Source organism: Lissotriton helveticus, chromosome 11 (genome assembly GCF_964261635.1).
Source record: "Lissotriton helveticus chromosome 11, aLisHel1.1, whole genome shotgun sequence".
Taxonomy (NCBI): Eukaryota; Metazoa; Chordata; class Amphibia; order Caudata; family Salamandridae; genus Lissotriton; species Lissotriton helveticus.
The window spans coordinates 421,144,136-421,158,531 of NC_136072.1; positions in this window are offsets into that span (position 1 = coordinate 421,144,136).

A 14,396-nucleotide genomic window follows, 5' to 3' on the forward strand; every position below is an offset into this window, starting at 1 on the left:
GCCGAATGTATCTCCCCCCAATATCCATGTTTCACTTTTGGGTCAGTAGTATGTTTCAAGTGGGTTTCTTGGGAGAAGCATACATCAATATTGTGCCTGCGCAAAAATGTATGTATCAACCTTGCCTTGTGAAAATCATTAAGACCTCTCACATTCCATCTAAGGGACTTAGTTTCAGTCATGATGGAGCAGTGGAAAGTGAGTGACGTGATTTAGGCTTGAGTAGGAAACACTATGCTATGTCAATAGTGAAGGTGGGAGACATCTGTGTTGCCGTAAGTGATTTACATAAAAGTGAAGGTGACCCTGCAATGTCCAAATCAAAGGTGGTCTACCGCCAATGCAAGTGCAGTGCAATCAATGATCTTGTGTCTGTGGATGCTTTCAACTCCATTACCCACCCCCTCCCACTACAACCTCCCAATAAGGTCGAGACATGAAACCACCCGCCCTCTCATGAATTACCCCAATAACCTAATGTGAACTAAGAGACATGGGAGATCTCCCTGTGGCAGCTTGGGACGGCGGCTTTTAACCTGACATCAGCCAGGATGGCCAGGCTTTTACGTGAAAAAAGGATCCTGCCTAGTAGAAGCTAAGAAACAAAGTGAACCATAAGTCTAGCAGTGGTCGTCATTTGGCCAGTAGTCGTGCTAGCATACTAGTGGAACATGAGCGGGGCCAAAATCGCGACTATTAAAGAACCATAAGATTACAACCAGTGAAATGTTGCCTAGAACTGGTGAATATCAGAGGGCAGAGGAGTCACCATCAATCAGTCATTATCATTCAGGTTCAGTTCATGAGCGGAAAGTTGCGAAGAGCGAGGAGCCGATTTCCGCAGGCAGATGTGCTTAGTATATTTTAAAGCTGACTTGGCGTCTGTGAAGAAGTGGGCTTGGCCCTCGTGTGTGATTTTTTTTTTATTAAATCTTTTTATTGAAACAAAACAGCTCCATCAAAAGACTCATCAGGAAGCAGCAGAAGTGCAGTGGTACATACACATTAGATAACTGCAATCAACCAGTCGTCAGTGGTTATAGTAGCGGTGTGCCCCCACGTCACGCCCTAACAGAATGCAGATAGTTCCACCCACCCGTCTCCACCTCCCCATCCAGCCCCCCTCCTGGGTCAAAGTCCCCCCCCATCCTCCCTCCCCCTACCGCCCCCCCGGCATGTGTAGCGCTTCTTCACCAGCCGAGGCTCATGGCCTCCCAAGAAGTGGATGTGTTGAATGTCTACATTGCGTGGTGTTCAATGGTGGGGACCTTCACGGGGAAACCTCTGGTGTAGCCATCCATCCCCCTCTATACCTCCTCCAAGCCTGCCATATCTTTTCCCATTTCTTGGGGCAACCCCGACTATTATAGATGACCTTCTCTGCCCTCTGGCACCAATCCATATCTCGTTCCCATTCCTCAATCGTTGGTATCAAGTCACTCCCCAAAAGCCATGCGATGTTTCTCTTGGCCACCATGCTGGCGAAAGCTACCATATCTAATCTCCTTTGGACCATGTCACCTCACCCGTGACCCCCAGAACGTGCCATCTAGCCTCCAGCGGTACCTCCGCCTCTACCACTTCCTCCATTATGTCCTTCAGTGTGACCCAATATGTACGGATTTAAGGGCAGTCCAAAAGGATGTGGAAGAATGTGCCCTCTTCCCCGCAGCCTCTCAAGCAGAAGTGTGAGTGAGAAGTTGGCCTGATGTATGATGTCTCCAATTCTGGGGGCACCTTATATCAGTCCAAACAATCCCTTAGGGTGGTGGTTGTAAGTCAACCTTAAAGACAAGCTATCCTAGAGGTAGCATGGACTAAGCAGCCTAAAGGCTTAACTCAAGAGGACATGTGAAGCCAGCTGTTTTACCACATGCAATCCTGTAATATCAAATGAAAGGACCCCACACAAGTTATATATTATAAGAATATATGTATTTATTCTCAGAATAATCCCCACTACTCTTTATGAGCAATGAAGCACAAGCGTTTAAACAATAGCACAATATAACATATACAAGTTGCACAGTTATGGATGAGGCCGGTGGCCACTCAAACCATATATCAAAAAAGTGGTATAACAATCACTAATCGATCAGTGGTAAGGCCTAGGGCCTTGGGAATCGCTGGGACTACACTGGACTAACAACAGTTAGGACGGGATTAGCCCGCGGGTTCGGGTGCAGTGCAGAAAGCACACGCATGCACCAATGCAAAGTCAATAGTGCGTAAAAGTTATCGAGTTACAGTTTTAAGGGTCTTCCGACTGGACTAGAAGGACAACACTTTAGACTTAGACACTAGAGGTGTAAACCACTACAGGAGCACCGGCGTTGAAGAGTTACCTCACCCACAGGAAGCGGGTGCACAGGTGCAAAGATGTGTCGGGTTTCGTCACGCAGTTCTATGGTGCCTGGAGATGAAGATGCTGCAGGCGTCCAGAAGAGAAGTGTCCGGTGTCATTCAAGGGTGGATCGAAGATGTCAAGTACCTGAAAGCAGAGGGGACAGAGTCTGGGTCACTAGCCAGTGACCAGGAAGGAACCAGGAAGGAACCAGGCGATGTCGGCCGCAATCAGGTGCTTGTCGTGAAGCTTGTCTCCGCTGCCACGTGGACTCTGGGGCACCGAGGATGTCCTGGAGTGTATCACGAGCTGTCCCACAAAGGCACTGGCTGTCGGCGGTGTCGGCTTCAAGATTAGAGTCAACAGGCCTTGGCAAAGGCAACCCATGCAGGATTCAAAGATCGCTTCTTACTCAGACCAGCAAGGTCTGAGCGGGTGCTCCTTTTCAGGGGAGCGAGGGCCAGTCTGGAGCAACCAGACTAGCAGGGCAAATTCAAAGGTTTGTCGGTACTGGGGCCACTAGCCAACAGGCAAGCGACCGGACCAACGCGTGAAGCAGGAAAATGAAAAAGGGCCCCACGCAGCACTCGTCAAGTGTGGAGGGGTGAGCTTCAGTGCAAAAGCTGCTCGGGGCTGGAGCTTCTTAAACTCCAATGCACAGCTTCGAAAGAGCCTCGGATGCTGCACGGTCAGCGCTTTGTAGTTTTTCCAAGATGGCCGGCCCCACGCTTCAGGTCACCTCCACGGGTCTCAGCCCTGCAGGGACTGTGGATCGGGCTGTTAGAAGGCAGGCACACTGGATCTTGTCGATCTCTGTTGCTCGAGTTCCGGCGGGAACTGCAACAAAGCAAAGGTTGAGGTGCTGGATGGTGCCTGTTTGCACAGGGTGGTCACTCCTTGACCACAAGGGAGATTCTTCAGTCTTCTACATCGAGTAGGATGTCGAAGGGTCCAGAGTTTCGTTTCATAAGTTTCCGTCAGGATAATCGGATGTGCATTGGCACTGCTCCCACCTATATTCCAAATCTGGGGGCTGGATTACCTGCTAGGTCCCTCCTATGGGTGGGACCCAGGAAGGGGGTGGTTACACCCCTTTTCCTTTGTCCAGTTTGCCACCAGGACTGGGGCAGGATGGCGCCAGAACCGGTTTGACTGGAATCTGCCCGGGGACACCTTGTGCGCCCCAGGCCGTGTCTAGTTTCTTTCAACCCTCCCTGCTACAATCCACTATCTCCTGTCTGGGGTGGTGTGACACCTCCCTGTGACAGGAAACCCTTTGTCCAGGCGTCCTCTGACAAGTTTCGGTCAGCAGCAGGAGGCCAGACATGTGTCTGGGGCAGCAGCATCCATTTTGTGATGCTGGGGCTCTGGTTAGGATTAACCGCGTTTTCAGTAAAGTAACATGTCTTCTCCCTCTAGAAGGGTGGAATGCTACCCCCGTCGCCAGAACTGGCGAGGGGGTAGTATTCCAAAGTGTATGACACCAAACACGACATGTTTTGATAAAGCCAAACCAAAGTTAGCATTAACCGCGAGGATTATAATGCACTTAAGAGTATATGGTATGGCAGTATCACTGGAACAGCAGTACGGAAATGGTTCCGACCACTGCAGACAGGCTCAGCTCATGCTAGAGCACCATCTCACATAAAACCAAGCACTCTGCCTCCAGGATTGTTAAGGCCTGCCATAGGAGTGACTTATAGGTATATATGTGTCCAGATATAGGTTTAGATATAGGTATACTATATCTAAGCATGGGGTGATTACACCACCTTGCCCCAGCTGAGTGATCAGCCAGTTGTGTCGATTTAAGTACCAGCCAGGGGTGGCAAAAGATATGCTGCAGCCCCTGGTAGGCCTTGGATGCACCTATGCCCTGAGCACCTATAGTGCATGGTACAGGGGCTGACAAGGTGTCCAGTACCAAATTCGTGATGTACCTATAGTACATGGAATCCATTTTAAGAGAGAGCAGATAGCCTGGGGCCCTGATTAGCAGGATCCCAGGCCAACTAAGTCGAAAACCAGCTAAACACTAGGCACAAAATCTGGGGTAACCATAGTCAGATATCCATCCTCCTACATGTGACGACGCATATCCCATCTTAAATTGTACTGTGCGAGGGGTGTAGGACCTATGGAGGATGCGCAGCTGCACCAATCTGAACCGAGCTCGGATCGCCACCTCCCTAGGACATTGTAGGGCCTCATTCCAGTCGTCGTCCTCTAACAGACCAAGGTCGGATTCACACTTTTCCCTCAGTGGCCCAAGTGTGTCCGGAATATTATTAATAAGCTTCTTGTAGGTAAGCGAAATTGCTTTATCAATCATGGGGTCTAATAGTAGCCTGTCCTCAAGTGGGGCGTACTCAGGAAGTTGATCTCCCTGCTTCAAATGCTTGTGCAGAACATGCTTAAATTGTTGATAATGCAGAAATTCGCCCTCACCCATCTGGAACTTCGTCCGAAGCGTCGCAAACTCCACTATCTGCCCCCTCTTCCAGACATCCCCCAGCACATCTATACCTATCAGGCTCCACTGGCGTAGGTCGGGAAGTTTCGCCACCTCCCTGAGGAAGTCGCCTTTCCATAAGGGCGTTTGAGCCGTAAGCTTCATCTCCTACTGAACTTCTAAAGTTTTTTCGGAAATTAAGGCTACATGCCTTTTTCCAATCTAACCCTCAACCAATCAAAATAAGTGGTACTCCATTTAAGCCTCCCTCTACTTTCTCACCTTCAGGGATTATGGTCCCTGCGGAGCTACGTACATTCGAAAAGTTGGTTTTGAATGACGTTAACATCTTGGGCAAACAGCATTTGTTTATCCCATTTAATATCCCCTTGGAGGAGAAAAAGGCGTTATCCACTCTTAAATCAAATACCAATCTTATCATAAAACCCACCGATAAAGGCGGCGGGATTGTCTTACAGGATATAGAATCCTACAAATCAGAAATCCATCGTCAACTGAACAACCGAGAACATTATGTGAAGCTCCCAAGAAATCCAACCAAAGAGATACAAAAGCTTATTGGAGAGGTCACCAATGTAGGACTTGAGAGTGGGTTTCTTAGCAAGAAAGAACATTCATTTTTGAATGCCATAACACCTAGGATACCGGTGATTTACACGCTCCCGAAGATTCATAAGAGCATTGAATCCCCTCCTGGAAGACCAAGAGTCTCTGGGTGCGGCTCCATTTTAGAGCCTTTGGGCCTCTTTGTTAATCATTTTATCAAAGATTTTGTACCATCAACCCAATGTTACATACGTGACAGTATGGATATGATAAACACCATAGAGGGCTATCCTTTTGACTCCGCATCCAGTGTACTTTGTACCCTGGATGTGGAGTCACTATATACCAACATACCCCAAAATGAATCCCTACTGGTCATACAGGATGTATTGAATAGAAGACCTCGACCACACCAAGTCCCAACCTTGTTTATTTTGCAGCTTCTTGAAATTTGTTTGACAATTTTTTTTTTCTTTTTCGATGGTGACTACTTTGGCCAAATCAAGGGTACATCTATGGGGGCAATTTTTGCCCCCAACCTAGCCATCTTATATATGGATCATCTGGAGTGTGGCCGTATCCTTGTTTCACCTAATCCCTTCCACAGTGCCATTGCACTGTGGAAGCGATATATAGATGATATTTTTATGGTGTGGACTGATTGTGATGAGCTGATTCCACAATTCATCCACTGGCTAAACAGTAATTGTAGTGGCTTGACCTATACCTCCACTACTAGTCATGTCTCCATTCCATTCCTTGATCTTAATGTCCAGGTAAGAGATGGTGCTTTGATGACCAGTCTCTATAGAAAACCTACTGAACGCAATACTCTTTTAAGTTATCAAAGTCACCATCCGCGAGCACTCAGGGACTACGTCGACATTGTTTCCTGAAAGAAGATTTTTTCAAAGAGTGTGAGATACTTAGTGCCAAGCTAATCAACAGAGGGTATCCTCGTAGGCTTGTCCGTAGATCAATTAAGAGAGCCTGGTACTGTCCAAGGGACACATTACTCGAGCCAAAACCAAAGAAAAAGGAAGAACGGTTGGTTTGTGTAACTACATTTTCCCCTGTCTCCAACTCCATTACTAAGAGTATAAAACGCCATTGACCGGTTCTGAATGCGGGAACCTTGCAGATTGACAGACCTCTGTTCGCGTTCAGAAAATCTAAAAACATCAAGGATCATCTTGTCCGGGCAGCTCTCCCACGTCCAGAACAATGTGAGACCTTGGAGGGGGTATGGTCATTACCTCGTATCACAGGCCATGTTAAATGTGGAAATTGTACAATGTGTGTACAGTAGAGGGAAAAGAATTTTCTTTTAAGGATGTGAAACATGTTCGGAAGCAATTGACAAATTGTAATAGTAATAATGTAATCTATGCTATTATTTGTACTTGCTCTAAGATCTACGTTGGACAAACTACGCAAAAAGTCAAACTAAGGATGTGTCAGCACAGGAGCCGCATTCGATGTAAGACCCCAAATGCTCCCTTGGTCGATCACTTTGTGGACATGGGCCATACAGAACTTGATTTTAAGTGGACTGTGATTTCCTTGGTCAAAGTGCCCCCTCGTGGTGCTAATCTCCAGCAACTCTTGAATAAGGAGGAGCTACACTGGATTTTGAAAACACGAAGTCTACATGAAGGACTAAACAAGCTGGAGGATTGGACCTCATTGCTTTGAAACCTTTTTCAGTATGATCTGCAATTAACATTAGCCAAATGAATGTCTGTTCCATTAATTGAGATTTGAGAGCAAGATCGGTTCTTGCTTTCCTGTCCGTATGTATGTTAAACAGTGTTAGAAATGTTTTTCTGCAAACGGCAGATTTAGTCCCTCTGCAATATAAGGAGTACACTGCACTTTATAATTTATGCACTTTTGCTTCACTTTTTGCACTTTTAAAATAGTCCGCTTAATAATCACACAAATTGCAGAATTCACTGGGCTATCAACCGAGTTTATATAACTAACTGACCTCGGTAACACAAATTAAGATCAGTAGTCCGCTAAGTTTCACTAATAATATGAGCTCTGGAAACCACTCAAAAATGGCCGCCACTACTGCATCTCACACACTGATTGCTCGATCCTAATACTATTTGAGCATGCGCGGCGTTTCAGTTCGCAGCGCGAGTTCAGCCGCAAGCAGAATTGATCCCCATTGAGGACCTGCTACTCCGAATAGCCCCGGTGAGTTCTAGCTTGCTTCGCCGGTTGGCTTCCCATATCAGATTAAGTCGGAATTGGTGGATTTATGTGTAATTCCCTTGATTTCAGGGTAATGACCCCTTCTGGAAATCGGATCCCCCATTGTGGACCCTTCCCGCACTGATACCGGTAAGCGCAATAATTGCAGTGTTCTAACAAGCCGCTGGCTCACGCTACATGCCCGCGGGTATTTATCACTATTACTCGTTGCCCCCTTAGGATTCCATTCTTAAACAAACCGGACTTCTACTGAGGACCGCGGTAACCGGTAAGGTGACTAGACTGTAATCATAGATTGTTAACGACTGCCGCTACGCGTACATATCTTAAAACGCCTTTCCTCTTTCAGTGCTCTCAGGTGTTGTGCCGACCAAAACATTTTTTTCGTCAGGCAATACAAATTCCGGTAAGCCCAAGCAATTAATCCACCCCAGGGTAGTTCTATTGTTATATTGGGCATATGTAATTAAGTCATTATCTTTGCCTCCAGACATTTTAACGGGGCAAGTTACCCTAAACCGTCGTGGTTTCTCTATCATTGTGACGGGCTCGGTAAGTGCCAGCCCTTAACTCTTACAAAATTAGCGCGTAAATATCAGGCAGCGTTACAGCGCAATGAGGGCCAAAGCGTTGTGCATGACAAACATGTTTTTCTTTTCATGCGGGCGAGCCACTTTGCAGTGGGTGGTTATTTTCCCTTCAAACACGGTTTTCACAGTGCCCCCCTTTTTTAGTTGATAGTTTCTCATTACACAGTGTGGTCACTTTAAAGTACTTAGATTCTTGGCCTCATAATATGGCTAGATGAAGGGTTAGCCCAATTGCCATTCTTGCCACCATGGTGTGAACCAGGTCACATGGGCTGCATGGGTTGGTGTCACTATTCTTTTGCAATATATTCAATGTAGAGTTGCTTTGGTAATTTCGATACAGTGGTTTTTAGTAATGTGACCAATGCTGTGGACAACTTAACATGCCAGTTTCTAATATATTGTTTCTATTTTCTCCTTTTACCTTTGTGTAACTGTATGTCTATTTGTTGGCAAAATTACTAATGTACCATTGGCATGCGTATTTATGTTAGCCATTGAGAATAGGCAAAGGATCAATAGTCCTGAAGATGAACTCTTAATTAATTGAAGTTCGAAACGTCGTCGACAACATACGCAAATGTCACTAATCTATTGAGAATTTTTGTGTGCATATGTGTATTTTATGAATGGTCTGTATATAATTTATGCCAATCAGACTGCCCCTTGTTTTGCCTACAATTTATGTTGTATGTCCCCCTTGGTGGAGTGTGTGTAGTCGGGCACCGGCTGGTGTCCCACTTACATTTTTTAGATTTTGATATAAATAATCATCCAATAGAATAAAACTGTCCGGCTGGACATCAATATAGAACTATCTAGTCTATATTCATTGAATTGATTTGTCTGTTTAGGGACCATTGTCTCTGTTAAAAAGTACTACCCATAGGTCCCTAGCGATTGCACCTTGGGTTCCCTTGTTTTGTAAAATATATTCATCTCCCACCCAAGCAATTTTGTTGCCCGTTTCCAGACCCCCACCACTACCGCAGTCTTGGGAGGTGTAAGGGTTGGCTGCACCTCGGTTTAGATTAGAGAGCAGCTAGGTAGGAGTCTACTCCCAGGGCCGTACGATCTACCCGGTATGCAGGTTCCTCCTGCGGAGCAAACACCCAGCCATTGATATTAATCAGGTGGGCCGCCCAGTAATATAGATGGATGTCGGGTACTGCCAGTCCCCCCTCATAGGGACCCCATTGCAGTTTCCGAAGGGCAATCCTCGGACATCCTCCGCTCCACAATAAAGAGCGCTGCTCAGCCTCCACTGTCTTAAAGACGTGTTCCGGGATCAGGAAGGGCGAGCCCTGCAGCACATATAGCAAACGGGGCAGGGCCAACATTTTGAATAACACGGCTCTGCCCATAAGGGAGACCGGGAGGGTCCGCCAGTGCTGCACGTCACTGTGCAGGCGATCTAGTTGCGACTGTACGTTAAGCTGGAGAAACTCGGTGTCAGACGGTATGACCCATATCCCTAAATAACGGAACGTTGCGCGCCAAACTAGGCACTCGCAGCCAGCCACAGCGTGCGGCTGGGGCCCCACCAGGGTATAGCCCAAGGATTTGTTCCAGTTGATACCGTACCCGGAGTACTCCCCGAACAGTCGCAGCATGGCCATTAGTCGTGGTATGGATTCCGACGGTCGCTGGGTGTATAGCAATACATCGTCGGCATAAAGGCATATGCGTTCCTCCCATCCACCCCCATGTCTATGCCCCACACCCCAGGGTCCGTCCTTACCCAATGAGCCAGTGGCTCCAGTGCCAGGGCAAAGAGGGTCGGGGACAGGGGACATCCCTGTTTCGTGCCGCTCCCCAATTGGAATTCTTGCGACATGGTCCCATTGACCCGGACTCTCGCCAGTGGTCCCGTATTCAGTAGTTTCACCCAGGCACAGAAATTGTCCCCGAAGTCCAACTTCTCCAAGACTGCATAGATGTAATGCCATTCAATGCTATCGAAGGCCATGTGGGCATCAAGTGAGAGCAACGAGGCTGGCACCTCCCGACGCGTGGCCACTGACTGTAGAACATCGAAAAGGCGACATAGGTTGAGTCGCGTGCTCCTATGGGGCATCAAGCCCGACTAGTCCGGATGGACCAGCGATTGGATCACCGCACCTAGGCGCCTGGCCAGGATTTTCCCCATAGTTAAGGAGGGATATGGGCCTGTACGAACTACAATCCCACTGTGGTTTTCCCGCCTTATGGATCACAACGATCGTGGCCAATCGTAGGTCCCTCGGAAGCCGCCCAGTCTCCCACGCCTCGAGGAACATACTGCACATATGGGGCACCGTGCAGCTAGCCACACAGCCAAATGCTTCCGCTGGGAACCCGTTGGGTCCGGGGGCTTTCCCTGTCTGCAGGTCCCCCATGGCCTCTTCCACTTCCCGTACCGTGATCTCTGCCTCCAGCACATCCCTGTCCGCTGGCTCTAACACTGGGAGCTGCAAGGGGGCCAGGAAGTCACGGCACTCTTGTTCGCCCCTTGTCGTGTGGGACCGGTACACCGCCTCATAATATCGCGCACAGTCCTCCGCGATTGCCACGCTCGTGGTGCTCTCTGACCCATCCGGTCGCTCTACTCGCGGCACCCAGCGTCTCGATCTCTCTTTTCCAACTATGCGATCATTTTGTTCGCCTTGTCCCCCAGGTCGTACACCCTCCGTAGAGTGGCTAGCGCGTGCGATCGCGCCTGGTCCATCAGGATATCCCTTATTTCCTTGCTTAGGAGACGCACCCTATGTAGTCTATCCCGTTCCCGATCCGGAGTGAGCCCTGTCTCACTCTCCAGAGCATCAAGCTCGACTCCAATCGTGTCACCTGCGCCTGCTTGTCCTTACGTCTCCGCCCCACCTCGGCCTGCACAAAGTCCCTGGCCACGGTCTTGTACGCCTCCCACACTATCCCTAGGGAGCTCACAGAGCCTACGTTTTCATCAAAGTACTGGTCCACCCTCTCCCTAAATTTCTCCTGGAAGTCCCTGTCTTTAAATAGAAAGGAATCCAGCCGAGGGGGGACGCTCCAATCTCGTTTGGGACCCATCAGTTGAACTCCCACCGGCGCATGGTTGAAAATCCCTCTAGCCTTGTGGTGACCGTCTCGAAACAGATTCATGCAGTCTGCTAGTGTAAATATGTAGTCAATCCTAGATGAGGACCCATGGGCTGTGGAGATGTGTGTGTACTGTCTCATGTGTGGGTTGCGCGTTCTCCATAAATCGATCAAACCCAGTGCCTGCGCAAAATCCCTGAGGCGACCTACTCCCCCCTGCCTAGCGTATTCTGCGATCTATCCAAATCTCCAGCCATCACATCGTTCATGTAACCACCCAGAACTAATGTCCCCAAGGGCATTTCCAGCAGCAACTTCCCTACATCGGGGAGGGTGGACTCTTGCAGCTTTGGAGGTATATACAACGAGCAAAGGTTCAGGGTACGACCCTCCCACTGCACTTATAGGGCCGCATAGCGACCCAAGGGATCAGACCAGCATCGCCCCAAGACCAGTGGTAAGGAGTTTTTAATGAGGATACCCACTCCCCTGGAGCCCGTCGTGAAGCCAGAGTGGGCACGTAGGGTGTAGGCAAACCTGTTGAGGGCCTTGCAGTGGTTCCCCAGCAGATGTGTCTCCTGTAGGAGGACAACATCCGGAGCGTGTCTGCGGAGGTATTGCAACACTACCGTACACTTGATCTTATTCTGCAAGCCGTTCACATTCCAGGATAGGACGTCTAAGTGTTGCACCTTAAGTGTGTGTGGTCCTGCCATAGTCACAGCTAACATGAAAGGTTTGCAGCCCCCTCTCCCTCCCGCCCCCTTCCTTCCTACCTCCTGAATGTGCCGATGGAGTCAGAACAGTCATGCAACATGAAAAACGGAAATGGAAATGAAAATGAAAACCAGAACCTTCTCCCCCGTTTCCCCCCTCAATAAACCCCCACCCAGCTACCCTGCCACGCCGGCCAACCGCGCCGGGCATCCCCAATAAGCAGAGCGCCTATAGCCCTCAAAACGATAAACTCAGGGGTGAGAGGAGCAACCAAGTCCTGCATCCGGGGCTCCCCCCGACCCTCCTATACAGTTCAGTACATAGTCCGATGATCATTCCAAACTAAATCAGTGTCTCATTGTGGGGAAAGACCCTCCCGGGACATGATCAGTGCCCCTCGGCCAAATGGGGGGGGTAACAACATCCACAAATACATGTGTAGGTCCGCCATCAATTCCCCCAAAACCTCAAAACCCCCCAAACAGGGCGAAGCCTCCCCCCCCCAGCCATCCAGCGGGAGCAGCAATCAGAGTCCCTTCATACATTACATGTCCATGAGATCCCACCAGTCCGAGTCCATGCACTCCACCTCCTCACTCCAGATCCGATGATGCCGAGAGGCTGCGAGCCCTTCTATTCGCCTGCTGGGGCTGATTCTACCGGCGCCGTCGCCCCTCCCCCGTCGACCCCACTGATGAGGCCGGAGACCAGGGGGCCGTGTTCCTCCAGCTTCCCTCCTGGTCTGGGCCTCCCCGCTGCCAGCCGTGCTCTTCCAACCATGTATGGGCCTCCTCCGGGGTGGTGAAGAAGAAGGACTTTCCCTCCACCAAGACCTTAAGCCGCGCCGGGAAGAACATCATATAGCGAAGACCACGTTCTTGAAGTTTCCTCTTGACTGCGTCAAACGATCGGCGCTCCTGCTGGACCTTGAGCGTGAAGTCAGGGAAAAAACGTATTGTTGCGTCTTCCACACGCAAATCCCCATGCTGTCGTGCCGCCTGTAGGATTGCATCCCTGTCTCTATAGTTAAGTACCCGCGCGATGATGGTTCGCGGCGACCCCCGGGATTGGCGCCCTGTGCGCTCGCTCTATGGCGAAAGAACTTCGACAGTCTCCTGGGTTGCAGGGCGTTAAAGATGAGATCTTCCAGGAACAGTTCCAACCTGGCCCCTTCCATTTTTTCTGGCACACCTACCACCCTAAGGTTATTCCTTTGGGCCCTCCCTTCCTGGTCCTCCAGCCGTGCCGCCATCTGCCTCTGCTTGTGCGTGAGCTGTTGGACCTGCTGTTGCAACAATTTGGTGGCCCCCTGGAGGTCCACAATGGCTGCCTCGCTGTGTGTGGCCTTCTCAGACGTTTTGTTCGAATCCGCCCTCTGAAGCGTAAACTCAATTGACATTTTGTCTATTTTAGATTCCAATGTAGTGCCCAGGGACTGTATGCCTGCATAATGGAGGAGAGGGAGGGCTCCTGGGTCTCCGCAGATGACCCGGGGTGGGGCAGAGTACCACCGCCCGGGTCCGTCGTATAGTTATCCATGGTGTTGGACTGGGTCGCTGTAGACTTCTTGTTCCGCATGGTCTTTGGAGATATCAGGCGGTCACCCCTGGACCTGGGGGGCGGACGGCCGGCATCGGACGGAACAGGAGCCGCCCTATGTAGTCCAACGCCCGTCCACTGGCGCTCGCCGGCCGCACTCAGGGTCAGACCGCTTCCCTCTCGCCCCACACAGCCGGGCGCAGCCCACTCGGGACCCCAGGCCCCGCACTATCGTCACCTCGGGCCTCCTCCGCCGCCGTCACTGCCAAACGTGGTGTCTCCGGTGCCCCAGTGTTCAGGGGATTACGTGCAGGGGTAGTAGGCCTCGCTGTCGCAAAGCAGCTCCTCGTAGCAGGCCGAGCCCGGCCTCCCCGCCCCCCACTCTCGCCCGAGGGGAGCAGGGGCCAATCAACCATGCTACCTCAGTGCAGGGGGGGGCAAATGTCCACAGCACTCCGCGATCCGGGCTGCATCGGCACCGGGCGCCACACTCAGCTGCCTCCCTGCGCTTCCTCTCTCCACACAAGGCTGGCACTGGACCAGAATCCGTCGCGAGGCTCACATTCAGGAGTGCTGGCTCCCGCGCCCTGGTAGCTAGGGGCTCTCCTTCCAAGGCTATATGCCCTGCCGCCTTACAACCGGGTCCCACTGCAGGCTGCCCCGGGCCGGGATAGGACCAAGGGCTCGCCCCACACCACTATCCAGGGCCCCCGGGTGCCCATCGCCGCCTCCAACTGCCGTCCAGCGTCCCTGTCCCGAACTTCGCCTCACTCGAGGCCGGTGCGGCAGTTATTGACCTCCACTACTTAGGCCGCGCACAGCCCGCTCTTCGCCACTCCTTGGCTCCCGGCCCCCCGGGGGCAGTTTCGGACCGGGAAGGCACCGATAGGCGTCAGAAGGTGCG